The sequence below is a fragment of the Magnolia sinica genome, chromosome 8 (genome assembly GCF_029962835.1).
Source record: "Magnolia sinica isolate HGM2019 chromosome 8, MsV1, whole genome shotgun sequence".
Lineage (NCBI taxonomy): Eukaryota > Viridiplantae > Streptophyta > Magnoliopsida > Magnoliales > Magnoliaceae > Magnolia > Magnolia sinica.
Genome location: NC_080580.1, coordinates 45,916,771 through 45,925,507, shown reverse-complemented (window position 1 = coordinate 45,925,507; position 8,737 = coordinate 45,916,771). Strand labels below are relative to the sequence as shown.

The 8,737-nt window shown below is 38.5% G+C and overlaps 1 non-coding gene across 1 annotated transcript; it reads right to left on the bottom strand.

Annotated features, from left to right (window-relative positions):
• Positions 1-257: 257 nt before the first annotated feature.
• Positions 258-364, bottom strand: LOC131254641 (small nucleolar RNA R71). The gene has a single exon (XR_009175765.1). It is a non-coding gene; the product is annotated as a small nucleolar RNA R71 (small nucleolar RNA).
• Between the last annotated feature and the right edge of the window lie 8,373 nt (positions 365-8,737).

Here is an 8,737-nt window from a genome sequence, read left to right as displayed (position 1 = left end):
GTGATCCAACTCCTTCCAAAATTTCATGGACTTGAATCTGAAAGTCCATATCTACACTCGAAAGAGTTTGTTGAGATCATAGCACTTTATATTTTCCAAATGTGTCTGAGGACATGGTCAGACTGAAACTCTTTCCCTTTTCTTTAAAAGAGAAAGTTAAGACGTGGTTACATTCACTACATCCCAAATCTATTGGCACATGGAATGATATGATAAGGGAGTTCATAAAAAAATTTTTACCACAATATAAAACAAACACCCTTAGAAAGTCAATCATGAACTTTGCCCAAAAAGAGGATAAAATATTCTTCCAATGTTGGGAGCAGTTCAAGGATCTTGTCAGTTCATGCCCACAACACGGTTTTGAAATGTGGCGCATTACACACTTTTACTATGATGGCTTGACATCTTCCATGCGCCAATTGGTCGATACAATGTGCAATGGGGAATTCATGAATAAAAATGTTGATGATGTGTGGGATTACTTGGACAAACTTGCTGAAAACGAACAATCATAGGACACTTACCCAAAATCAAGCACCACTTCTAGGCCCACTCAATCAAAGGAGATGGGCAGATTATACCTTCTGAAAGAGGATGATGATATCAATGCTAAAGTGTCTAATCTCATAAGGAAATTTGAGGCCTTGGAACTAAAGAAGGATAAGGTTAAGAAAATGGTTTGCGTTATTTGTGCTTGCAACATTCACACAACTGAAAATTGTCCAACAATACTTGCTTTTCAAGAGGTGTTGAATGAGCAATCCAATGCCGTGAATAATTACCAAAGACCTTTCAATGGACTTACCTCCAATACATACAATCCTAGTTGGAGAAATCATCCAAACTTCAGTTGGAGGAATGGACAAACTGCTACTCCTCAAGGTTTCTTTAATCAAATTCCAAATAAAGTGAAACCTCAAGAAGAACTGGCTCAAAATTCCACACAAACTTAAGAGCTTACTCAAGCAATACAAGAGCTTATAAAATATGTTACGGTTATAAAGAGGGGGATGCTTCTTGCTCAACCTCTCCCCAATCCCAATTCACAATACGAAATAAGTGATCCAAGCTCTTCAAATCAATTTGAGCAAGCTAAGTCTATCACCACTCTTAGGAGTGGGAAGATAATTGACAAATCTATTCTAGTAAGGGCTGAGAAGTTTAAAGACCCAAAAGAGGACAATGATGATAGACCTAGCACTGCTTCACAAGAATTGGAACCGGAACTTCAAGGTAAGTCGATTGTACCATTCCCCCAAAGGTTGGTTACACCAAAACCTCTCTCTAACTCACAGGACATTCTAGAGATGTTGAAACAAGTGAAGGTCAACATTCCTCTACTAGATGAGGCTAAACAAATACCTTCATATGCCAAATTTCTGAAAGGCTTGTGTACAACCAAAAGATGGAAAAATATTCAAAAGAAAATCTTTTTAACTAAAAAAGTGAGTGCCATCCTAAAGCAAGATGTGCCACAGAAATACAAAAATCCTAGTAGCCCAACCATCACTTGTATAATTGGGAGCTACCGAATTGAGCACTCACTTCTTGACTTGTGAGTGAGTGTAAACCTGATTCCTTATTTGGTCTACAAACAACTAGGTTTAGGTGAATTAAAACCCACCCGAACTACATTACAACTTGTCGATCGCTCAGTTCGTATACTGAAAGGGATAATCGAGGATGTGTTGGTCCAGGTTGACAGATTCTATTACCCAGTAGATTTTATCGTCCGGAATACTCAATCCATCATGGACATGAGCACTCAAATTCCTATCATTCTTGGTACCTCATTCCTTGCCACTTCAAACACAATCATTAATTATAGGAATGGATTCATGAGTATGTCTTTCGGGAATATGACATTAGACTTGAATATTTTTTTCAACATGGGCAAACAGTTAGAGGATGAAGACAATTTCCACGATAATAACCTGATTGATTCTTTCGTGGTAGATAGAGCACTTCTAACCTTATCCTCTGGCGCTCTAGACACATTCTTGGCCCACTCCAATGATTTAAATGATGATATGATTAAGGAGACGAGTGTCATACTTGATGATGTGCCGGTACTTGAAGTTAACTGGTGGAGGCCACAATTCAAATAATTATCCCAAACTGATATAGTGCCTCTACTGTCTAACCTCAAGGCACCAAAGCTTGACCTAAAACTTTTTCCCTCTAATTTAAAATATGTCAATTTAGGTCAAGATAAGACATACCCGGTGATGATTTCTTCCCATCTTGAGCAAGAACAGGAGAGTATGCTCATCTCTACACTCATTGAGCACAAAAGAGCCCTTGGATGGTCAATTGCAGACCTCAAGGGAATTGACCCATTGATTTGTACTCACCACATTCATCTAGAGGATAATGCGAGGACCTCATGACAACCATAATGCAGACTAAATCCAAACATAAAGGAAGTGGTTAAGGCCGAGGTTCTTAACTATTGGATGTGGGTATCATATACCCTATATCTAATAGTCAATGGGTGAGTCTACTCAGGTGGTTCCTAAGAAGTCCAGAATCACCATCGTAGCCAATGCCAACAATGAACTCGTGCCAACTAGAGTTACTATTGGTTGGAGAATGTGCATTGACTATAGGAAGTTGAATACCATCATGAGGAAGGACTACTTTTCTTTACCCTTCATTAATCAAATTTTGGAAAGGTTAGCTGGTCATTCCTATTACTGTTTCCTTGACAAATATTCGGGCTACAATCAGATTGAGATAACCCTTGAAGATCGAAAAAAGACTACATTTACATGTCCTTATGACACCTTTGCTTACCAAAGGATGTCATTTGGATTTTGTAATGCCTCCTCCACCTTTCAGCGATGTATGATGAGTATTTTTTCTGACATGGTGGGGCAATATTTAGAGGTCTTTATAGATGACTTCTCAATCTTTGGTCCATCCTTCAGTGAATTTTTGGAAAATTTTAAAAATGTGCTGAAGCGATGCGAGGAAAAGAATTTGGTACTGAATTAGGAGAAGTGTCATTTCATGATTTGTAAGGAAATTGTCCTTGGATATATCATCTTGTCCAAAGGAATCGAGGTAGATAAGGTTAAAATTGATCTTATCTCTAACCTACCTCCACCCAAGAACATATGAGACATGCGTTCCTTCCTAGGACATGCCGGGTTTTACAGAAGATTCTTAAAGGACTTTAGTCACCTCTCTCATCCTCTATGTAATCTACTTCAAAAGGATGCACCATACGAGTGGATTGAGCAATGCCAGGAAGCTTTTACTAAGCTTAAGGGCATGTTAACCACTGCACCTATCATGCAGCCACCTGACTGGAGCCTTCCTTTTGAACTTATGTACAACACGTCCGACTATCCTCTTAGGGCGGCTTTAGGCAAGAGAAAAGAAAAGGAGCCCTACGTTATTCATTATGTAAGTAGAACTCTAAATCCTGCCCACGTGAACTACTCTACTACGAAAAAGGAACTCTTAGCCATAATGGTCATTTTGGACAAATTTAGGTCCTACTTGATTAGATCCAAGATCGTCATCTACACAGATCATGCGGCACTCAAGTATCTTCTTTCTAAGAATGATGCTAAGCCCCGCCTGATAAGATGGATCCTCATACTCCAAGAATTTGATTTGGAAATAAAAGATAAAAAGGAGTAGAAAATGTAGTGGCTGACCATCTTTCTTGCCTTGATCTCTCTGATTCCCTTGAGACGACACATATAAATGACATGTTCCTTGACGAACAATTGTTCAAAGTCTCCCATTCACCTTGGTTTGTTGATATTCGTAATTATCTTGCCACAGGTTTCACACCAACACATTGGACTGTGCGAGATAAGAAAAAAAATTCTTCGCTGAGGTTTGTAAGTTCTTTTGGGATGATTCGTATTTTTTTAAATATTGCCCAGACCAAATCTTAAGGAGATGTGTGCCAGACAATGAATACTAAAGTGTCATCTCCTTCTGTCACTCTCAGGCTTGTGGTGGTCACTTTTCTGCTAAAAAGATCATGACCAAGATTCTACAGTGTGGATTTTACTAACTTACTATGTTATGGATACTCATGAGTTTTTCAAAGCTTGTGAACGTTGTTAGAAGTTGGGAGCATTGTCCCATCGAAATATGATGCCTCTGAACCCCATTTTGATCATTAAAGCATTTGATTGTTGGGGCATTGATTTCATGGGACCATTCCCCTAATCTTTTAAAAATTTATATATTTTGCTCACTGTAGACTATGTCACTAAATGGGTCAAAGCGATTCTATGTCAGAACAATGACCATCAAATGGTCATTAAGTTTTTAAAAGAGAACATCCTTTCCCAATTTAGAACACCTCGAGCCATCATTAGTGATGGGGGCTCACATTTTTGTAATAGGCCATTCGCGAACTTAATGAAAAAATATGACATCTCTCACAAGGTGAGCACTCTATACTACCCACAAACGAGTGGGCAAGCTGAGATTTCTAATAGGAAAATTAAACACATCTTGAAAAAAATGGTTAACCCTAATTGAAAAGATTAATCAATTCGATTGACCGATGCTTTACGGGTTTACCGTACCGCATTTAAGACCCCTATTGGAATGTCTCCCTTTAGACTTGTCTATGGGAAGGCTTGCCACTTGCCTGTGGAGTTGGAATATAGGGCCTACTGGGTGATTAAAATTTGAACTTCAATTTGGACAATGCTGGCTTGCTGCGCAAACTTTAATTGAATGAACTCGAAGAAATCTGAAATTATGCATATGAAAATTTTAGAATTTACAAGGATTGGATGAAGGTGTTTCATGACCAACATATCCTTCGGAAATCATTCACTCCAAGTTAGAAAGTCCTCTTGTAAACTCTTAATTACATCTCTTTCCGAGCAACCTTCGATCTCGTTGGACCGACCCTTTCACTCTTACCAATGTTTATCCTCATAGGGCTGTTGAGATTTTGAATCCAAATAATGGCAATGAGTTTAAAGTAAATGGACATCGATTAAAGTCATTTATTGAAAAATTTAATTCAGAGGACATGTCCATACCTCTGAATGATCCTGTTTATCAGGATTGATCTCCTAGTTCGATAGATGTGTAGTTAGGTTTATTGCTTTATGCCATTCTAGGATAGTTTGTTTCCGCCGCTTAGGATAGTTTGCTTTTCAGTTGTTAAATTCTTGTGCTAACCACCTTCACGATGAGATCCTTTGGAAAAAGCCTCAAAACATGTAACGCCCTGAAAATTAGGGGTTGAGTGAAGCTCAACTCCCGAGTTCTAATGCATCACTTATGTAACATAGATTCTGATGATTAAATGTTGTCCATATTAGTGCATTAAACATGAGTGAGATTATACTAAAACAGCATATCATACTCCAGAGATAATTAAATTAAGCAAGCGGAAGACTGAGATAGGTATATAAAATATAAAAGTGTTTCTTAATCCCCAGAGTATGAGTATGATACCAGGCTGAACATATACATGTATTGTTCTAAAATTTACAAAATATCTGAGTGTAACTATCCAACTAATCCATGTAACACTATAATCCCGTCGAATTAGAATAAGGTCTATGAAGACCTACTTGATAGCTGAACATAGGAGAATTCCTCCTCCTCGTCCATGATGTCCATTTTAGCTACATAGATCTTGTCATTACCTACATCTATAATAGAGTCTGTTTGGTGTTTTAAAACACCATCCCAGGGTAGGAATGAGTAGCTAATTCAGTGGAACTATAAAGCAAAGGTTAACATGTTATCAATTCACTCAAGTAGTAATGATAAAGTAGTATAACAATCATGTTCTAAATGCTCTTGTTAATGTAGGAATGATATACTATAATGATGCATGCCCTCACCTGCACTCCCTCAACGACACCATCTCACGGTCGCACATGATACTCCCACTGTGTTCTTCCATGCCAAAGGCACATGCAATGCGGTGCATGGTCGTGTTAGCCGAGTTCTTGATTAAGCTTATTCATACAGCAGATTCAGGAAGCTAAGGTACCTCCCTTTATATCATTTACTCAAACAATGATCCATCTAGGGTCGTTAATCCTAGTTAATCACATACGATAGACAAGTTGTAGGGCATCACCCCTAATGAAAGCAGTGGATAGGCAAGTTTAATTGATTGTACTCAAGGTCACTCTACTAATGCCTTACCAACTAGAGCGCTATTTTCAAAGGGGGTCCGAATCAAACCGTACGCCCCAACCCACGCTAGGACCGCAGCCAGGTTGCACCGGTGTAGGCCGACAGCTTGAATACGTTGTCCCATACCACCGTATTCAGCGCACGAGTTTGGGTTGCTCACTAGTCACTACGGAGAGGCTCATTACCCCAGTGTAGGCCAATAGCTTGACCATGGTGTCCCATACAACCATGCCCGACTCATGCATCTTAGCGGATCTTGGTACCATAGTTGAAATGGGCTTTTCATTGGTAAGTGGTACCTTAGATTCAAGCAGTAGCATTCATACATGGTAAACACACAATGGGCCAATCGGGTTATTTGACAAGTGCAATTGGTATGAGCGTATGTTGAATTAATTGACATAGAGTGCATAAACACTCCTCGTGGCCCAACCACTATCGACAATCACCATACGACTCAGATTCCTCGAATGTATCTAACGTGGCGAAACTAGTTCGGCCACTCAATCAGGAGCCATTACCGATTGTCTGGACTAAATGGTAGTCTCAAACATACTCAAATGCAATAAGGAATCATATATGTTACTCATAACAGCATTTATCACACAATATAAACATAAATCTCATTTAAGCATTTATCAAACACATTAGACGCATTATTATACATATGCATTTCATCCATGAATCACATAACAACGAATTACATTATATAATGGAAACTACCAATATGTATATGGTAATTGAGAAACCCATCTCAACACCCTTGTTAAAAGCGATTTAACAAACAATTACTCATTCAGACATTTTATCAAACACTTAGCCTACACATTACTACATACCTGACTTAACTTAGTTATAACATATATTATAGCAAATCCTTTCACAAAGGAGTTGTCATACATACAACAAACATGTATTCTAGATTAATAGTCATGAAAAGCATAATTCATAATTACACTTTCATTCAAACATTTCAACAAACACATGGAATGCATTTTATATTCACATAGTTCACACACATGTATAATTTATCGAATACATCGTTACTAAGGTCATGTGGCAGCAATCAAGTCAGATATAAACCATTACTGATATTGAAAGCCTTGAAAACTATAACCTAAACATTTATAGTCTACACCTTTCATTGGTACGCTTGTTACGAACTCAATTCGTACACTACGCCTTTGTTTACGGCACAATAGCTACCTAAATCATGAAATAGGTTAGCTATTTTACCGATTCCTCTATTTGGATTCCTAAAACGAGATTAGGGATTGACGGTGTAGCGACAGTGGGGTGGCGATTTGGTGTGTGGAGTCATGGGAGTGAATCCCAGCAACGATCTTCCTATCTCTCTCTCTCTTCTCCTCACTCTTTCCTCCTCTTTTCTCTCTTCTCTCACCTAGGGTTTGAGAAATTCGTATGAAACGAGGGAGGGGTGGTTTAAGGGCATTATATAGGCCCAAAACTGAAGTCAATGGCCCCAGGGCCATGGTATACTTGGTTTCAATCCAAAGGGTGACTGTTTGGCTCATCTGGTGGTTCGTTACTCATTTATGGCATAGGGTAAGTTCTCTGACCATAGATCTAAGCCAGGTTATGATTTCGGTGCGATCAGGTTAGCAGATCAACTGTGAAGGACCTGTATCAGATCAACGGTCGTTGTTCCTCGATCAGGGCCACAAGTATATGGATATGTGCAGGAAAATTTCCCTGATCCATGGGTGAAGTTCAGTTAGAATCTGACGGTCTGAAACTTTAAATTTGGCTTGCAAGCGAATGACCCAATTCACTTGAGTTTGAGTTCATTTTCTAAAGATAATCGCGTTTCTCACACACTTCGCTCTAGGCTCAAGTTGTAAGTTTCTGTATACTATTTGGATTTGATTCCCATGATGCTTGTCAAGCCCAGTATGGCGATCATAACCTTATAGCTTCGTGGTAATCGGACTTTTAACGCGCGATTCAGGTCTAATACGGAGTTTCAATGTGCTCTCAAGAGCAACTGGATTTTGAGGTTGCTCCTAGGTTTTTAAGTAATGTTGAGTTAGTAATTTTAATTGTTTTGGGTCTTGTAGTTTGTATAGAAAGTGATTCAAGCCAAATCCATCGATCGTTTAGTTTAGTACTTAACTACGACCGAATAAGGTCCTGGTGTAGTTCTATACCCCTTTTTGGCACTTTTAATTAGTATATTATTTTAATTATTTTGATAGTAGTTCATCATCAAGTTTACTCAATCTCTACCAAATTTCATTAGATTTCGTATTGTAGAAAAATTCTAAAAATTCTAGAAGTAGCAACTATCTGGACCAATAATTTTTAGATAGTTGTCACACCAACCTAGATTTAACTATATTAAAAATTTTATTATATTTTTCACTTATTTTTATATGAAACTATATTATCAAGCTTCAATCTGGCATTTGAATCACCTAAATCGAAGTTATAACGAGGGAGATATGACTTTTTAAAGTCGGTCAAAAAGTACAAAAATTCACGACGAGGGTCCACCTAAACTTGGTGCATCGGCGAGGCATCGTGGTTGGCGCAATGCCATCACAGTCCACTGGACCTAGGGCGATGCCAT